The sequence below is a fragment of the Sapajus apella genome, unplaced genomic scaffold (assembly GCF_009761245.1).
Source record: "Sapajus apella isolate SASKATOON/1434 unplaced genomic scaffold, GSC_monkey_1.0 scaffold84, whole genome shotgun sequence".
Taxonomy (NCBI): Eukaryota; Metazoa; Chordata; class Mammalia; order Primates; family Cebidae; genus Sapajus; species Sapajus apella.
In genome coordinates this window covers 2851250-2872054 of record NW_022437024.1, presented here as the reverse complement: position 1 = coordinate 2872054, position 20805 = coordinate 2851250, and the positions used below count along the sequence as shown (strand labels likewise).

The window sequence follows — 20805 nt, the reverse complement described above, 5'->3', positions numbered from 1 at the left end:
ATATGACCCAAAGAGAAGAAGCAACAAAAGAAGGAAAAAAAGTTTAACTGAATTTCATCAAAGTTAAAACTTTCTGTGCTGCAAAGGAAACCACTAAGAAAGTAAAAAGACAATTTACACAATGGACAAAAATATTTGCAAACCATATACCCAATACGAGACTTTGATCTCAAATATGTAAAAACTGTTACAATTCAATAATAAAACACCAAATAACCTCGTTTTAAAATGAACAAGGGACTCAAACAGGCATTTCCACAAAAGGGCCTTTATAAGCCAATAGCTCATAGGCGGTAAACATCATTAGTCATCAGCAAAATGCAAGTAAAAACCACAATGAGATAACACTTCACACACACCAGGACAGCTATAATCAATGAGACTAATGAGTGTTGCCAAGGATGTGAAAAAACTGGAACTTTCATACAATGCTAGTGGGATTACGAAAAGGTGCAGCTGTTTGTAAAATAGGCAGTTCCACAATATGTGAAACACAGTGTTATCATACATCATATGACATCATACAACACAGAAATTCCATTCCTAGATATATACCCAAGAGAAATGAAAACATATGTCCACACAAAAACTTGTACACAAATGCTTTATAAAAGCACTATTCATAATGGCCCAAAACTGGAATCAACCTAATTGCCCTGTGACTAATGAACAAATAAAATGTGGTATATCCATACAGTGGAATATCAGTCAGCCGTAAAGCGAATTAAGTACTGAATATGCTACTACATGCATAAACTTTGAAAACACGCTGAGTGATAGCAGCCAGTCATGAAAGGTCACATACTGAATAATTCCATTTACAGTATTCCTCCCCTTATCCAAAGAAGATACATTCTCACAACACAGTGAATGCCTGAAACTGGATAGTACTCAACCTTATATACACTACGTTTTTTCCTATACATACATACATTTAACTTATAAGTTAGGCACAGTAAGAGATTAGCAATAACTAATAATAAAATAGAACAATTGTAACAATACACTGTTCATTGTGTCACAGAAGTATAAGATAGTTCTTACTATAGCAACCTCAGCATATGATTTTTTTTTGTCTTTCCTTTATTATGCCAAAAACTGTAATCTTTTCACTTAAAGGAAGCACTTTACAGCTTCTCTTTGGCATATCCAAATTGCCAGCATCACTACTCTTTCACATCGAGGACTTTATTAAGTAAAGTAAGGGTGACTTTATAACAAACACTGCAATACCAGCACAGATCTGATAACCCAGACATGTCCTAAGTGACTAATGGGTAGGTAGCATTTACAGTGTGGATACGCTGGACATACTGGACAAAGGGATGGTTCATGTCCCTGGTAGGACAGAGGAGGTTGGCATGAGATTTCATCACACTACTTAGAACAGTGCCAAATTTAAAACTTATGAATTATTTATTTCTGAAATTTTCCCCTTACTATTATCCCACAGGTGACTACAGAGAGCTAAACCACAGAAAATGAAACTGTGGAGAGGGGGACTACTGTATATGAAATGTCCAGAATAGGCAAATCTATACAGACAGAAAGTAGCTTACCAACAATTGTCTAGGGTTGGAGGGCTTAGGAGAAAATGACGGTTGGCTACTAAAGGTTGTACAGGATTTCCTTATAGGGTAATAAAAACGTTCAAACATTGATTGGGGTGCTTACACAGCTCTGTGAATATGATGAAAACCACTGAATTATACACTTAAACAGGTGAACTGTATGACATGTGAATTGTATTTCAATAAACTTGATATAAAAAAAAAAGAATAGCAGAACTTCAGTTGAGTATTTTTCATTTATTTTTAACCTAAACCCCTTTACTGGGTCACACTTCCAACAAAGACAAAACAGCTATACCAAGATAACTGAGTGTCGGTTTATACTTTACAGGGTTCACATTTTTAAGCCAACAAGCGTATCAGTAATTAAACTGGTGGTAAAAGTGTAAAGTATGTGTAAAATGGCACCAGCCTTGTTCTCTTATGTCCTCATCTTGGATGAGCTCATTACTCTTTTTCCCTGTCCTAAATGGTACATAATTCTACAGTATGCTCATCTTGCAGGATTGCAGTAATGAGCATAACATACTCACGTAAGATATTTGAAAACAAAAAACAGTACTAAGCATGATACAGGTGAATTCTCCAGGAGCAAATAATAACAAAGTCTTCTACACATAGAAAATGCAATTAACTATCTTTTATCAGAAAGGCTAGAAAGTCTTAAGTGAAACAGAAACCTTCTCTTTTATTATAAAATGGTACTATAACCAGAAGGCCTTATATGTAATTAATGATGATAAATGTTTTTAAATGAGGTATACTTCTTGAACTTTCTGAAGTTATATATGGCTTTGTCACACTTTATCAATATTGTTTTTATTCATATGTCATGTTTTGCTACCATTCTCCATATTTGCCAATGCTCTAAAGGTATCCTTTTAGAAATTTTTTATTATAAATGGACTCTAATACTACATTTATGTATTATTTAATGGAACACTTTGACATTTTTTATTAAGTATCCAGTACAAATTATTACTCTTTCACATTTTAATCTCTGTCAAATCTCAGGAAAAATTAAGACATTTTAAGTGTCCAAAGCTTTGATATTAGAAAACATCTAAAATATGCTGAGATGATGATGATGTGCTTCTGAGGTCATTTCACAAAAGAACAAAAAAATGAAGTATTCTAGTACAATATTAGTGAACTACGTAGTGTTGGGCACACAGAATACAATTAAGTATTGGCTAGAAGAATGATGCGCTATATACACATAACTGACATCTAAAATAATTCTTACATGAAAAAACTATTCTTTTAGAAAGCAAAGATAATAATCTAGAACATTTTAACAGACTTGTAAACTAGCATGCTGGCATGTTTACATAACAAAAAGTAATAAAATATACCCACTTATAAGTTGCCTAACAGAGGCAAAACATAACACCATTAAATTAATCAAATACACAAGAGAGGCATTTTTCAGCCTTTTATAAAGCTTGCTTAGTTTGATTTCTCATTTCAAAAATAAAATGCCCTTTTAAAAGAAATCTACCTTTGCTTCTTACTACATATTGATGAAAACCCTCTTTAAAATAAAAAACATACCCCAAAGGGAGCCCCCTTCAGCCATCTTATCAGTTCTTTCACAGCAACAGAAACTGAAATACAATTTGCATAGTCACTGTGGTTGGCTAATAAAAGCAGTATCATGTAACCAATCAGGAAGACAGAAATTAGGCAGCCATAAGAGAAGAAATTTTAAATCTGCCTGGCAACAGTCTAAAAATAGAAACAATATGCTAGCAGGAACCTTGGAATAGATGCGAATATAAAAGCAAAACTACCAGCAAAAACACTATTTTCTTGGAAAAAATATGTACCTTGCATTTCATCGCCTAAAATATTAACTTGACACCTTTACTTATTAGGTGTCAATTAAAGAAATGAATGTTAAGCTAAACAAACGGGCCACTTTCAAGAAACATGCCATTGTGCATAGTGTGTGTGTGTTGAGGGCGGGGGCATGTATACATCCATACCTATATATTTAAGTGTTTTCCTATTTTCGGGAGAATCATAAAACATTTAAACCATAGTACTAACACATTCAAGACTCTCTAAAATCTCAAATTCTAAAGAGCACTGTATTTTTCCTAGCACTTTTTTCTGCAATTTTATGACTCAATCAGATTTGTTGATTTAAAAAAAAAAAAAACTGTTTAATATGTACTAAAAATACAAAGCTTAAATAAATTACCAAAGCAGACTTCAAAATAAAGTAGGAAGTATTCCTTAATTATTTTTAACACAAACTTCTTTCCACAATGGTAATATCTTATACACAGTAGGCATTCAATAATTATTTTCTCAATTAAGTTAAAATAATTTCTATCAGTTAGAAAAACAAATTATCTTATGATCATGTCAAGTAAAAGTTAAACATGCACGTAAATAATCTGTACAACACTGCTATTTTTGATTTTTCAATTTTGCCTAAAGTGGAGCAATGTTAAAGTTGACAATGCTTGAAATTTCTTTTACCCAGATAACAGAATGCATTTCATAATTCTACCTTTCCAACCTAATAATGCTTAATAGGCATGTCTCTCTGTACAATACAAATTTACTTTGGAGTGGATTTTAATTCCTAAAGATGGCAAACAATGTATAGTCTAACATAACAACATGAAGAGGATTGCAGGTCAGTAGGAAATCACCAAACCAAACCAATCCAAAAAATAAATAAATAAGAGAAAACAAAAAGAAAAAAACACCTTTTAATTTCAAGAATTAAATTATAGCTGCTGAAATGAATGGCTGGTTTGACAGCCAAGTCATGTTAAAACCAATATTATTTATTAAAGTACATGTTCTATGCATTTCTTATATCAAACCCTCTAGTACTGTGTTTTGATGAAATGAAAAGTTAATTTTAAAATGTTTTCTTTGGTCACTACTTGTTATCTAAAATGTAAAATGAATTCATATATTTGACACTATGAAAGCCTAAACACTTACTATAAAAATTATATGTAAGGGACTTATTTTAATCATGAAATAACAATTAGAAACAATCCCTTTAAAACATATAGGATCACAGAACCATTTTAAATAACAAAAGCTCCATTGAAGGAAGGGTAAAAATTAAATGAGCAATCCATTGATGACTGATACTCTTTTTAACCAAATATTTAACAGTGGTTAGATTTTAAAATTAAGTTTAACCAAGCTTTTGAAAACATAAATACTGTTATTTTAAACATTGGTCTACATGAAAAGTAGCTTAGCTTATTTTACTTATTCTTTTTAATGTTACATTCACATGCAACAGATATCCAAAATTTGGCCACAATAATATCTAAAATATCTTAAAATAAATTCTGTTTACTTATACTATTATCCTCATTGCAATGGAAAGCATTATTAACAAATCTGAGTCACAATTAGTGGAAGAGAGTGTCACAAATTATCCAATTTTATTAATGAAGCACTACAGGCCAGGTGCGGTGGCTCTCACCTGTAACCCCAGCACTTTGGGAGGATGAGGCAGGCAGATCACTTGAGGTCAGAACTTTGAGACCAGCCTGGCCAACATGGCAAAACCCCTACTCTACTAAAAATACAACAATTAGCCAGGCTTGGTGGCAGACCCCTGCAGTCCCAGCTACTCAGGAGGCTGAGGCAGGAGAATCGCTTGAACCCAGGAGGCTGAGGTTGCAGTGACCTGAGATCCTGCCACTGCACTCTGCCTGGGCAAAAGACCGAGACTCTGTCTCAAAAAATTAAAAAATAACGCATTACAAGTGAGAAAATTTAATAATCCCAGATATCAAACATTACTTTAAATATAAGTCTTGGTATTTCATATTTTCTTTATTAAATTAGTTTTAATGTTTTAAAAACAATTTTTGCTTACGCTGGCCAGTTTTGTTTCAAGAAAAGCAGGAAAGCATGATGCCTGCAAAACATTATTCAAAGCAGTTACACATCACATACCAATACGAATTTGGGGGAAACTGAATAATCAAGGCACCTTAGAACAATTAGTACAGCAACCAAAATGCCTTACAATAATTTAGAGAGTTCCAGGAACTTCACCCTGAATCTCTATCTTTTTTCCCTTCTCTTATCCCTACCCTACTAAAAATCCACAGGAGTTTAAAGTGGCAGCTGAGATGTCTCGGTGCAGTGGCTCACGCCTGTAATCCCAACACTTTGGGAGGCTGAGGTGGGAAAACTGCTTGAGGCCAGGAGTTCAAGATGAGCCTGGAAAACACAGTGAGACCCTGCATCTACAAAAAAATTAAAAACCTTAGCAGAGCGTGGTGGTGCACACCTGTGGTCCCAGCTACTCAGGAGGCTGAGATGGGAGAATCTCTTGAGCCTGGGAGGTCAAAGTCATGGTGAGCTGTGATTGTGCCACTGCACTTCAGCCTGGGCCACAGAGTAAGAGATGCTATCATAAAAAAAAAAAAAAAAAAAAAAAAAGATAATGATGAAAGAAAAAAGACCTTTAATCCTCTTCCATATTATGGAGAAAATTCAAATTCCTCTTTGTACCAAATATTTACCCTTCTATAGCAGAGCAAGATTGCTGGTTATCCCTCCTTGTAGATCTAATTAAAATTATTTTTATCACAACTTTTCCAGCCAATTCTATTTATAAATCTACATCTTCCTTCAGTTAAACCTTTCAAAGAAACTTACACTTTTGATAGCAAGATCTGTACTACTGGGCCAACAACAAAGAATGAACCAGCACATCCTCTGCAGCAAAAGAGAAAATAACATTTCCACTCTAAATTTTTCCTAGCAACAATGCCTAAGAATACAATCTACTTGTTTCTGGCAAATGTTGGCAAAACTTAAGTTTCATAGGCTGGGCTGTTAAAAGCTATTAACAAAAGTTTAACATATTTTAAGAAAGCACAGAGTTCTTCATCTGAAACCAAGAATTACCATTTAGTTTCGTCTTTTAGAACTTGAAAAAATCTGTAGAGTTCTGACCAAAAATATTATACTTTGGAAACTCTCTTGACCTTCTAATCATCATATCAAATAAGCCAATGTTCTCCATCCTGTCTACAAATATACTGACTGATCCCCACGATCTTCTGCTCTCAGCTAAACCTGTTCATACAAGTTGTGCTTGTTACTAAACTTAGTTGTACATTTTTTAAATAAATTACAGAATAAAATTAAATTTTGTGTAAACTGATGAAATATGAGTGCAAAAAAAGAAAGTTGTGAAATATGTAAGAGAGACCAATGTGTGCATACACACACACACATATACACACACACACACAATCAGGGTATGACAGACCTTAGGCAAATCATTTAATGTCCTTTAGGTCTAAAACTTTCCATCTGAAATATAAGGAAATTAAATCAGAAGACCTTAAATGACCTTTCAGGTTTTTTTGCCAATAACATTTTAATAAATTGTACTTTAAAATGTACTGTTGCAATAATAAAGATAGGTTGATTTACTCATGTGTTCAATATTCATCAAATGCCTACATGGTCATGATTACAGGACAGTTTTTAAGCCACTCTAAAAAAATGATGTGATTAAATGTACAAGAAAATAATCTAATAAAGTGTCCCTGAGTGTACATTTTAATGTAAATGTGGAAGAGAAATACAGCAGTAGTACAATGTATGGATATTTTTCTACACGTATCACCATGAAAATTAGGAGAAGTTCTCTTGTTTTCATGAACTGCCATGTCTTCATTACAGACTGTTTAGTCCTTAAAAAAAAAAAAAAAAAGCTTCCAAATGTGTAATTACAAAGAAGTTGCCCATATTGTCTTCCTGATAGGGTTAGTATTACCAATGTTTATGAGCCAGATTTCTGAAAACTGACTCTGCATTTAAAAAAAAAAAAATCACTCAAATCCAAGTGGGATGGGAAAAATAGAATATGCCTTTCTTTCCTATCTCAATTTCAATTGCACTTCTGCTCATAACCCTATTTATAATTCAGTTATAGCCACAAGACTTCACAAGTAGTTGCTAAGCAACAGCAGCATGCTGAGTTCAGGGCTATTGGAAATCTGGCTCTCTGCCACATGAAAATATTTAACTGAGCCTAGAGCCTCCAGAATTTAAAAAAATAAAAAGGAGGAGGAGGAGAGAGAGAAGGGGAGAGAAAAAGTCCAAGAAAATTCAGTGATAAATGCAGTAAGCCAAGTACATATAACTAAGCTCTTTTTGAGGGTTCACAAATTCAAATCAAGGACCTTATTTTGGCATTTCCAAATACCATATTTCTCTTCTAAATTTTTAATCATCTTTTCTAATGTTGACATAAAGAGTCTGAAGCCATTTGACTGGTAAACAGAAAAAAATTCGATCAGCCACCTCACTGTTAACAGCTTAACAATCAAATCAATAAGTATACTGTGCAAAGAACAGTGCTTAAACAGACCAGAAGAGCAGTTTGTGGGGCCTGATTGTGACTATGTTAGATCATTAAGGCCAGGAAACAAGAACTATATATTTTCTTCAAATTCATTTATCCCCATATTCCTGGTTAACTTCTAGGAGACAAAAATCAACATTTCTACCCCAAACTTCACTGCTTTTCCATTTTAAACACCTCTAATAAAATTTTTAAAGCATATTAGGAAATTCATTGACAACCTAAAATGGGCAAAAATTAAATTAACTCATTTCTCAACAGGAATTGAAAAGACACTAAATGTTTCAACATTCATTCACTGATAAAAATTAAGTACTGATATAAATAAAAATTAAGAACATAAAAACCATTCCTTAAGCTCATATAGATCACTTCAAGCTAACAAGAAATTCTGTAAAACACCACAGACATTTCTCTTAAACACAAGAAAACACCACAGTAATAAAATACCACAGACATTTCTCTTACACACAAAAACAAAGGGTATGATACTATATTCAATACGTTGTGAAAATCTTGAGCAAGGCAGTAAAAGCTCAAACAGAAGTCAGAAGATACAATGAAGAAAACATTCAGGTCAGTTGCAGTGGCTCATGACTGTAATCCTAGCACTTTGGAAGGCAGAGGTGGGTGGATCACCTAAGCTCAGAAGTTCAAGACCAGCCTGGGCAACGTGGCAAAACCCCGTCTCTACTAAAAATACAAAACAGCCAGGTGTGATAGAATCCTAGCTACTCAGGAAGCCAAGGCAGGAGAATCCCTTGAACCCTGGATTAGGATATTGCAGTAAGCCAACATCCTGACAGAGGGAGACTCTGTCTCAAAAAAAAAAAAGCTGGGCTTGGTGGCTCACGCCTGTAATCCCAGCACTTTGGGAGGCCAAGGAGGGTGGATCACGAGGTCAAGAGATCGAAACCATCCTGGCCAACACGGTGAAACTCAGTCTCTACTAAAAATACAAAAAAATTAGCCAGGCGTGGTGGCATGCGCCTGTGGTCCCAGCTGCTCGGGAGGCTGAGGTGGAAGAAACGCTTGAATCCAGAAGGCGGAGGTTGCAGTGAGCCAAGATTACACCACCGCACTCCAGCCGGGTAACAGGTTAAGACTCCGTCTCAAAAAAAAAAAAAAAAAATCAGAATGGCAAGAAAAATGTATCTAGAAACACTTAGGAGAAATTGTGAAATATTAGCGCTATCTTATGTATGAAATATTAGATATTTAGAGCTAAGACTCAATGTGAAAAAAAAAATCAGTTCTTCCTGGATAAAATTAATTACAAGTATTGTCAGAGATGTGACTACAGAAAGAAAAGGAGATTCTTTTTTTTCTTTTGTCGCCCAGGCTGGAGTGCAGTTTTGTGATGTTGGCTCACTGCAACCTCCATCTCCTGGGTTCAAGCAATTCTCCTGCCTCAGCCGCCTGAGTAGCTGGGACTACAGGCGCCTGCCACCACACCCAGTTAATTTTTGTACTTTTAGTAGAGTCAGGGTTTTACCATATTGGCCAGACTGGTCTCCAACTCCCGTCCTTGTGATCCAACTGCCTCAGCCTCCCAAAGTGCTGGGATTACAGGTGTAAGCCACAGCGCCCCACCCAAAAAAAGGAGAATTTTAAAAAGTAACTATATCCGGCATGGTGGCTCACGCCTGTAATCCTAACACTTTGGAAAGCTGGAACAAGAGGAATGCTTGAGCCCAGGAATTCAAGACCAGCCTGGGGCAACATAGCAAGACCCCATCTCAAGAAAAAATTTAAAAATTAGACAGGTGTAATGACACTTGGCTGTGGTCCCAGCTACCTGGTAGGCTGTGGTGAATTACTTGAGCCCAGGAAGTCGAGGCTGCAGTGAAGGTAAAACCAGCACTGTGGGAGGCCAAGGTGGGCGGATCATGAGGTTAGGAGTTCAAGACCAGGCTGGCCAACATGGTGAAACCCAGTCTCTACTAAAAATACAAAAATTAGCTGGCTGTGGTGGCGGGTGCCTGTAATTCCACCTACTCGGATTTAGACAGGAGAATCGCTTGAATCCTGGAGGTGGAGGTTGCAATGAGCCAAGACCGCATCATGGCACTCCAGCCTGGGTGACAGAGCGAGACTCTATATCCAAAAAAAAAAAAAAAAAAAAAACTGTATGTGAAAAAATGCTAAAAACAGGAAAAAAAATTGAAAATAAAAAGTAATGAAGAATGTTTGCCCTCTCAGATGTGACAGCATATAATAAAACATTATCTTAAGTATCAAAATATGAGTACAACAGAATAATTATCCAAAAGACAGACACAAACAATAAAAAATGTAACTATGATAGAGAAGCATCACAAATAAGGAAGACGGGCCAGGAGTGGTGGCTCATAACTGTAATCTCAGCAATTTGGGAGACTGAGACAGGCAGATCACCTGAGGTCAGGAGTTTGAGACCAGGCTGGCCAACATGGCGAAAACCCATCTCTACTAAAAATACAAAAATTAGCCGGGCATGGTGGTGGAGACCTGTAATCCCAGCTACTCAGGAATCTGAGGCAGGAGAATCTCTTGAACCCAGGAAGTGGATGCTGCAGTTAGCTGAGATCACGCGACTGTACTCCAGCTTGGGCAACAGAGAAAGACTCTGTCTCAAACAAAAACAAAATGAAACAAATAAGGAAGACATAGATTTTGAAATAAATGGTTGAAAATGGATCAAAATAGCAGTTAAGCACAACAGCAAAGAGACTAGATAAAAAAATAATAGAAATATTCAAAAGCACAGAAGGTACTACAAGTAACCACAAGTCATGAGAGATACTTGAAAAAATGTCATTGTGATATCTGTATCCAGAATAAAAAAGAAAGCCTCTTAGTGAATAAAAAACACAAACAGTTGAGATAAAAAATAAAGAAACATGAACAGGCAATTCATAAAACAACGTATACAAGAAAAGACATTCAACCTCACTAATAATCAAGGAAAGACAAAACAAAAAGAGAAAATACATTTTTAAACATCAAATTGGCAACTATTTGTGCTCAGCATTAATATACAGAAGTGTTCTTATGTATCACAACTAGAAGAGTTAACTGTCACATTCATTTTTAAGGACAAATAAGCAGGAACTGTTCATCATTTTAACACACCAAAGGCCCTTTAAGGTATCAATATAACAATGTACCAGCATGTTTTACAAAGGAATGAATATATCAGGATGCCTGCTGCTACACTATCATAGCAAATACAAAAATAAAACCCTTAATATCCCAGGTATTAAAAAAATATATCTGAGAAATATTATCAAGCATACCAAAAAAACAGTTGCAGAACTCTTAGTAATCAATAGTGCAAATACTAGCATCAAACATACCTTTTAAAATATTAATCCTATTATTTCCCGGTTAAGTTATCTATGGAAAATATATATCTCCTCCATGCCTCAGTATCCTCATCTATGAAACTGAAATGTCTGTCTTCATAGAAATGTTACGGGAGTTAAATAACATAATAAATAGAAAGTACTTAGATACTGTAAGCAGTCAATAAATGTTTCCCGTTTTCATGCCGTCATATTTTTAAACACACACACAAATCTAAACATGTATACAGGCATGCAAATGATATTTTAAAGAAGAATAAATGTCAAACTAAAGTATCTCATTTTATCACAGAGATAAGGAGATACAAATACAGGCTTTCAATTTAGACCTGATATGCCAGTATGAATCATTACATGAAAATACATTCATGTAATTGGTATTTGAACAGTTCAGTTCCTCAGATATTCTCTCTTCCATGCTAGTGCTAAGTCAGGACAGCAGTGACATTTGTGAATGCAGCTAGAGTAAGAGTAGTAACTTATACAGACACTGCCCCAGGAGAGACAGGGAGGCCACCATCCAAAAGACAAATTACCATCATATCCCATGTGCAGCAAGTACCGCTTCCCCACCACTCACAATCACTTGAACCATCAGCATCCAGCCAAAGTAAAACAGGAAATCCCAAATACAGAAAAGAATACATTTGAGAATTAAAAAAAAGGTCAGGTGCCAAACCCCACAAAAAACACTATCTAATAATTAGTAGGAGAATAAACAGAAGACATTTAAAAATAGTATATTAAAAATCACCTAAGTGTATGAGATGCTATTCCACCCACAAGAACAACAAACACATAAGAAATATACCCAGAAGCAAGAACTTTCACTTGTTTCTAAAAAAAGAAACAAGAAAAAAAGGAGAAAAATAAATTTTTGGTTTTTTTTAAATCAGCAAAGCTGAAAAAATATACAAGTTTTCCAATAATAAAGGCCTACTGAATCCCAAAACAGAGTAAATTAAAACAAGCAAAATAAAGCTTTTGACACCTAGTCATACTGCAGTAAGATTTCAGAAAATCATTATGGGGAAATACTAATAACTTAGAGTATCATTTAACTACAGAAGAGAAAGAATTAAACTGGCATCAGACTTGTCATCAGCAATACTGAAAGCTAAAAAAAAAAAAAAATACCCTCAAAATTCATGGGAAAAGTTATTTTCACCATGAAATTCTATAGCCAGCTAAGCTAGTAATCAGCAAGAGAGAGGAAATAAACATATTACTTCTGAGAAAAGACAGAAAGCAGAACCTTGCAAAAATGATTATATATAAATATAAGACAAGGCAGCAGAAGACCCTATGAAGGAATTCAGATAAGGAAATTAGCAAAGCTCCAAAAAACAAGTAAAACTCATGAGCAGGCTGAAATAAGTGAGGGTCAACCATCTTTAAAATAAATAACGTTGTTTATCCGAGACAACTGCAATACATAAGTTAACAAATTAATAGATTGCAGAATATGGGGCAAAAAAAAAGAAAATTATCAATCAGGGAAAAGCCTGGTGGGTTTCAAGCTATGTAAAACAACAAAAATATAATTAGATATGCACTATAAACAAGAGACACACCTTAGAATAACAGCATAGAAAGGTTGAAATTGAAGGATAGAAAATGATACGCTAGGCAAATAGTATACCCAACTAAAAAAAAGGTTAGGCATACATATAAAACCTACATATGACATATTAAAAAAAAAAATTCAATTTGAAAGTCAAATAACAGAACAAAAAAAATATGTTCTATTGACAAAACAGGTTTTTATCAGGAAGAAACTAACAAATTCACAATCAGAGCTAAATCTATGAAAACAAAAGTAATAAGGAATGAACATCCCATTAACATGCCAGAAAAATAGAAAATTAAGTAGAACTTTATACCAAATAAACCCAAAATATAAATTTTTCACAAATACAACGTATATTAATACTGTCCATGTATATGGTGACAAGAAAATCCTAACAAATTCAGAGACAAAAAAAAAAAATCACACAAAGCTATAGTCTCTAGTCATAATGTAACAAATATACCAACAAGATAAAAAAATTATTTTCTTATAAATTTAAAAAAAAACTTTTAGGAGGAAATCAGTGATAAAATAACAACAACAAAATACTAACAGAATAGGGAACACACTAACAACCTAGGGAAATCAGCTAAAATGATACTCAAATTAAATGTGAGCATTAAATGCATATATTAACAAAAAAACACAAACTCAAAAACATTAATAAAGGCAAAAAGGTATAATTGCAAAGCATGAATTACAATAAAAGGAGAAAATTATCAGAGAAAACAAAAGAGCAAGCAATCAATGAATCAAAAGCCAGTTCTTTCAAAAGACTATTAAGATGGAAAACCTTGGAAGAAGACAGAGACAAAGCATAATAAACATAAAGAACCATATAAGAAATTATTAAGGAAACATAAATATAAGGTAATATAATTGTTTCCAATATTAAAATATATTAAAGGTTATCAATGAATATAGGTATTGAGGAAAGACTGAGGTATTTTTTTTTTTTTTTTTTTGAGACGGAGTTTCGCTCTTGTTACCCAGGCTGGAGTGCAATGGCACGATCTCGGCTCACCGCAACCTCCGCCTCCTGGGTTCAGGCAATTCTCCTGCCTCAGCCTCCTGAGTAGCTGGGATTACAGGCACGTGCCACCATGCCCAGCTAATTTTTTGTAGTTTTAGTAGAGACGGGGTTTCACCGTGTTGACCAGGATGGTCTCGATCTCTTGACCTCGTGATCCACCCACCTCGGCCTCCCAAAGTGCTGGGATTACAGGCGTGAGCCACCGCGCCCGGCCTAAGACTGAGGTATTTTAACACAAACTCAAAAAATCCAACAGCTCAAGGTAGCTGCCAAAAATGCTAATGCAAAGTTAAACTACAGAACAAATAGCCAAGGAGAAGGGAAAAATTTTTAGAGTATTATGTTTGGTTCTGAGCATCACAGATAAAGAGGGACTTTTAACAACTGTGAGACAAACAACAGGATGACCACGCTAAAGAATGCTCTGGAACGGTATGTTGTATGAGGAAATTTTGGGGGGAACATGGAGGATTATTTAGCCTAGAAAACATAAGAAAATTTTAATGAGCTTTCTTTAAATAGTACACATTCGTCATGTAAAAGAGATACAAGAGAAAGAGAGCTACCGACAGACACAAAGTGCGGTCTTTATTTATTTTAAAAATAAAAATAATGAAAAACAACTTCATCTCAAAATCAACAAATATTAACTTGTTTGGATGCCCAACAAAAGAAGGAACTGCCTTATGAAATCAGAGACTCTCCCTTCTGTCATTAAAAATGTTGAAGCATAAACTAGATAATTACCTGTCAGAAATATCAAACGGTAGGTTCCTGTGCAAAGTACAATATTAGAAACTACCTGACCACTTAGGTTCATTTCATTTTGAAAATTTTGAGATTCTACATTGCTTGCTAAATACATTTTGTTTCTTAAGAGGAATACAAACACTTAGGAACTAAATTTTTATACTTCAAATATTTGATCATTCACACTCAACTTCAATAGTCTCAAAAACTGTATACCTTTATCCTCATGACTTTTTGGTTTTTTTGTTTGTTTGTTTGTTTTTGAGATGGAGTTTCACTCTTGTTGCCCAAGCTGTAGTACAATGGCATGATCTCAGCTCACTGCAACTTCCACTTCCCAGGTTCAAGAGATTCTCCTGCCTCAGTCTTCCCAGTAGCTGGGATTACAGGCGTGCACCACCACATCTGACTAATTTTTTGTATTTTTAGTAGAAACAGGGTTTACCATGTTAGCCAGCTAGTCTCGAACTCCTGACCTCAGGTGATCCCCTAGCCTTGTCCTCCCAAAGTGTTGGGATTACAGGCATGAGCCACCACGCCCAGCCATCCTCATGACTTTTATCTTTGTTTTACACACTTCTTTCTTTGGTTATTTGTCTATATACAAAATACAACTCTGTCCTACTTTCCCTCATCTTTCTTTGCTATGACCTCCAACCCTAACAGCATTCAATAAATTCCTATTTTTGTCTATTAATTCTTTCTCTTTGTCTGTAAAAACTAGCCCATCTTAACTACCTTCCTAGCCCAACATTCCCCTAACCAATACAACAGCTCAAGAGAAGTCTGAAAAACTTTTTCCTAGTGTTTCAGATGTGTATGTCTTCCACACGGAGAAGCATGACCTTCTCCCCACCCAACCTCAAACACATTAATCAAAATTGATTTCTGGCTACTATCACCATTCTGTCAATTATAGTAAAATTGTTTACTAAGATGAAACACACACAAAAACATGTTACGTTTCTATACTTTAATAAAATATGTAAGATTTTTTTTTAATCCAAACAACTCTGTCAAAAGGCAACAGGTAATGAACAATTCCTGCCCCTGAAACATGAATGTGGCTTCTATTACAGCTGGCCCCCAGTTTTAAAGTATACAACCATGTAGCAATAAATGACCACACTTTCAGAAACTAGAGAACTGGAAGTCCCACCTAAAGTAACACTTTATGGTTACAGAAAGAGCCTGCTGCTTGACTTCTAAAGAGGGAGGCAAAGAGCAGAGAGCTGCCTAACATAATTCCTTTCTTTGATACACTTCTCTAAGCTAACCTTACTACCACTCTTCACTTTACTCTGCTACTCAACTCTTCACACCCATCCTCCAAAAATTATTACAATCAGTAATATATCTCTGGCCATACTGATATGAATGAACACATATACTGGCATTTCTTTATAAGCATATACCTTCATATCTTTATAGCAATGGCAATAATATTCTTTATTTTTATTTCAATGGGATTTTGTATTTCTATATATAATATTTCAAGCATAAGAAAAAAAATAACAAATGACTATGTTCTTTCAACCCAGGTTAAGAAATATTAAATTTGATGGAATTCTTAATTAATACATTCATTTTAGACTTTTTAAAATTCACTTTATTAAAATAGTAATAAATTTAAATATGGAGAAATGGAAAGAATAAAGGTAGAAGTAGAAAACTAGACCAAGTTATATGTATAAACATACATCATCTAATGTATGTCAATAAGCCATATTTGAAAACACAAGCACTCTATTTGTAAAGGTGAATTCAAGGTAGTAAATTTAAACTAAACTTTATACTTAAGTGAGGTTACAAAATGTCATCTCTCTGCATGTACCAGTTGGTGTCACTACAACTGAGAATATAGTAACAGACTATAACGAAAAGCGATCTAAAACTGATTTCTATGTAATATGAACATATTGTATGCATGAGTAATAGTCATATATGAAGTCCACTGTTAGTTCATTTCAATTCAAATGTGAAGGAATTTTGAGAAGATGGAAATTACATTAAAAAAAATACCAAATCCAAATATGGCATTCAAAATCTCCTGAATATTAACATTAAATGATCTATCAATCCTGTTTTCATCAGAACTAAAAACAAACAAATATTTTTAAAACTTCTCAATGGCGAGAGAAAAATATAAAGCCTAGGGGGTAGGTGTCACAGAAAAAGGACCTGAATCTCTTACCTGTGGGCAGCTTGACACTGTGAAAAGGACTTCCTCTTCTGTAAACCACTGCTACTTAGTTCATTTGTATAAACATTAAAAGCTAATGCAGACTTCTAGGTCAGCCTTCTTGAGTCTAAATTTCTTGTTTGGTTCATATTCATTAAAAAAAAAAAAAAAGAATACAGTAGGTTGGCTACATATTAAAATTCCTTTCAAACAGTGGTTCACATCTGTTGTGTAGTTTGTGCAGCAAACATCCCATTTACCACAAAAGCCAAAAAACGTCAGACAATGTCAATGAAGCTCACAGAACACACAGAGCACATCTTCAAAATGACTATTTCAAGTGAAAATGCCTAGAATCAGAATTCTTTGTACTGCTTTCTATGCTGCCAACTATTAGGTCTGCAGCAACTGTGTGCAGTTAAGTACCTCCCACATATTACCCAATACTATCAATAGGCATAAATCTATAAAAGAACTAAAAGCTTAAAAGGCTTATGTTCTCACTATTTCACATATTCACTGTCAATTGTGGTCTCACTACTCCTATTCTAATATATAAACTCTGTTCTTTCAGTCCAAAAGGCTGAATTCTTATACATTACAAACAGAAAATCCATGACACATTTTATTTGCTGCCCTAGCACAGCCAGACTGCAGTTACAGCTAGCTGGCGCCAGTAAGAACAATTTACATAAAGCAGTCCTCATTTCATGACCAAACTAAAGGAGAGTACTGCTGAGTAAACCCTCCCCATTTGTTCCCCAACATGTACTGACTGGTTCTAGAATATATCTAGTTATCTACTTACTAATATAATTCAAATCCAGGTAATAAAATAAAACCAATTTATAATTCTTATATAAGTGAAATTCCACCCCCACCACACAAAAAATATTTTTTACTCCCAGAGATATTCAAAAGCCTTAGCTTACTTATGGCACAGACTACATAAATTCAATAGTTGCTCTTTAACAATCATTAAAAATACAAATTATAATTCATATTACCTAAAAGCTATCCTCATTCTACTCTACAACTATCTTTCAAATTTTAACTAATCAATTAAATAGTAAACATTATTAAGTAGATTTGCTCTTAGAAGTGCACTGTTTAACATTTCACTAAATAATAAGAATTGTGCACCTTCAGATATCACTATTATGATGGGTTAAATAATTCAACACATTTACCACTAGTTAAATGTGCACCAAAGCATGTGCTCAGTATCAAAACTCAGGCATATTAAATTACAAATGTCTTCACAAGAACATATTCTGTCTGTGCCACATTCTTTTCAAACCTGTATCATTCATGTATTGTTTTTATTGGCCAGATCTGACAGGGCAAGAGTGGAGTCATTATCTATGAGGCCCTTTTCTTATTTATTTTTTTATTTTTGTTAATTTATGACCTTAAAATATATAATTCTACTCTACTACCATTTTCGTTAGGGCTAAAGATATATTAAATTTCATTTTCAAATAACAATCCAGAAACTAGTTTAGTCCCACATCTAAAATAATAAAATGAAAAGTACTTAAAATGTTAACTAGGCATTACCCAAAATATTTTCCATATTTTTAAATCTTATTTTCAGCTGTCTTAAAACATACTTCTTCAGTTACCCCTATCACATAAAAAAGATAATGGGGCTATAAATGAGAGGGCTCATAAAGTTATCATTTATCAATAGCAAATGGTAGACTTATGTGAACAATCAAAAATATTACCTAGGTTATCGATGATAAATTTCCTCAAACAACTATATTCTCTTCTCAGGATCTATGACCCACCAACAGCAGATAAAGTGATATGAACAAATACAATGATGTAATTTCATGCGGTGTACACCACATAAATTAACTCTTGGTTCAAGGAAAGGTCTTATATCAAAAGAGCTTTCTAAGTACCAAATACTGATCATAAAATATGATGAGAAAAAAAAGTTAGAAATCATCTAAGTATTGAGAACAGAATCTATAAGTTAAAAGGTAAAAAAAGATGAGTGCCCAATGTTTAACTAAAAGAATTATAAAATTTAAAAAATAATAAAGTAAAAACAGAAATCACGTATTATATTCCTTACAGTTTTAATTTTGCTCTTCCTACTTGTATCATGCATCCAACCATGAATAAAAGTACTTGAAAATCAAAAGACCTAAAATCATTTAGTCCAATATAAAACATAATGTAAATAACAAGGATGTAAATATTTTTAATCCAAATAAGCTAATTACTTGACAGTGAATTAATCAAAAGAAGCTGAAAATCTCCACAACATGCTTACTAAAAGTACTAAAAATGGCAGCTGTTGATCTAGCTCACTGCTCAAATGAATAGCAGTAAAAACTGGTGTTTTATTTTCAACCCACTATAGATCAATGCTATTACAAAATAATGATGGTAATAAATTACTTGAAAAACAAAATTAAAAAGAAAGGCATACAAAATATGAGTCTTAGTTTTGACTCAACTGACAAAATTACATTATAAGCTTGATGTAAAAGTTTCTATAAACTCTCAATTTCAGTTCTTATCTCACAGAGGACCAGAAACAAATCGTTCTCAGACTGATCACAGGCCACATTGAATAGCACTCATCTAGCTCTTAGATACCCATTCTACCCTACCCCACAGCATTCACAATCCCTAAGTATTTGCACCTTCTCCCATATTTATTGTCTGTGTTTTCTTACTCCCTCCACAAATGTAAACTCCATGAAGGAGAGCAGGGATCTTATATGCTAGCATGAAACAGTACCTGGCAAATAATAGGTGCATAATACATACCTGTTACATCTGTTGAGTAATTGATGAATTCACAGTCTGTTTTCATTTTCATTTTACCATGCTGCCTTTGCACAAGTAAGAATTATTTCGTCCCTTCTGACCTCTTCAAAGTCTTCACTTTGAGACTCTAAACAACCTACTTTCTGACATTTTTACTGCAAATCAGCCAGGCCCCTAAAAATGCCCTTTCCTTAAAGATCCTTTTCTAAAATACCCAGTAGACCAGATTTCTCCCAACTCCATTCTTCCTGAAATAATGATTTTAAAAAGAAATAAAAAAGATCTGTGCTAAAGGGAATCTTGTGAAGAAAATGCAACCAATATTTAACCAATTTGTGCTATACTTCACTAGTCACTTTATATTTGTTATCCTCATTTAAACCCCAATATTTGTTCTTTATGATAAACATTATCCCCATTTTAGAAACAAGAAAAGCTGAGGTTCTGAAAATAAGTTACTTGCTTCATTCCATAAAAATACGTAAACTTGGCCAGGCACAGTGGCTCATGCCTATAATCCCAAAACTTTGGGAGGCTGAGGCAGGCCGATCACCTGAGGTCAGGAGTTCGACATCAGCCTAGTCAAAATGGTGAAACCCCATCGCCACTAAAAATGGAAAAATTAGCTGGACATAGTGGTGTGCACCTGTAATCCCAGCTACTCGGGAGACTGAGGCAGGAGAATTGCTTGAACCTAGGAGACGGAGGTTGCCATGAGCCAACACAGTGCCACTGCACTCTCTGGGTGACAAAGTAAGACTCCATCTCAAAAAAAAAAAAAAACCCTAAGACTTACTGAGCACATAACCATAAATAGGTAACATACTGTGAGCACTATATATTCATTTTTCATATAATCTCTCTCTAACTAGTGAGAAGAACATGGAACACTTAACTCTGACTCAAAGTTGGTGTTCTTCTAAGGACTCCTCTCATATAATGATCAGGAATGACACAAAGGGGTTAAATAATTTATCCAAAACTACACAATTACTCAATAACAGTACCAGAGCAGAAATAATATCTTCCTAACTTCTCTACTAATGTTTTCCACTATGTATGCCATGGTACAGGTACTTCTATATCCAACAAAGGGATATGGCAGGTCAGATAGTTCTACTGGCAGTTGACTATCTATAACTGGCTTAGGATAGACACATTCCCCTCAGGCAGATGCAGAAGC

The 20805-nt window shown here is 34.5% G+C and overlaps 1 protein-coding gene across 6 annotated transcripts in view; it reads right to left on the bottom strand.

Annotated features, from left to right (window-relative positions):
- The window catches only part of ATF7IP (activating transcription factor 7 interacting protein), a 126982-nt gene that overhangs the window by 81083 nt on the left and 25094 nt on the right, over positions 1 to 20805 (bottom strand). The window contains exons 1-2 of one of the 6 annotated variants that reach the window (XM_032253703.1): positions 19496 to 20195; positions 16845 to 19439 (exon numbers count right to left, since the gene is read on the bottom strand). The exons of 4 other annotated variants lie outside the window; for them this stretch is intronic. The gene's annotated coding sequence lies outside the window, so the exon portion shown is untranslated. Of the gene's footprint in view, positions 1 to 3125; positions 5092 to 16844; positions 19440 to 19495; positions 20196 to 20805 lie in introns of those variants that run through there. One more of the 6 variants, XM_032253704.1, reaches the window with a different exon arrangement.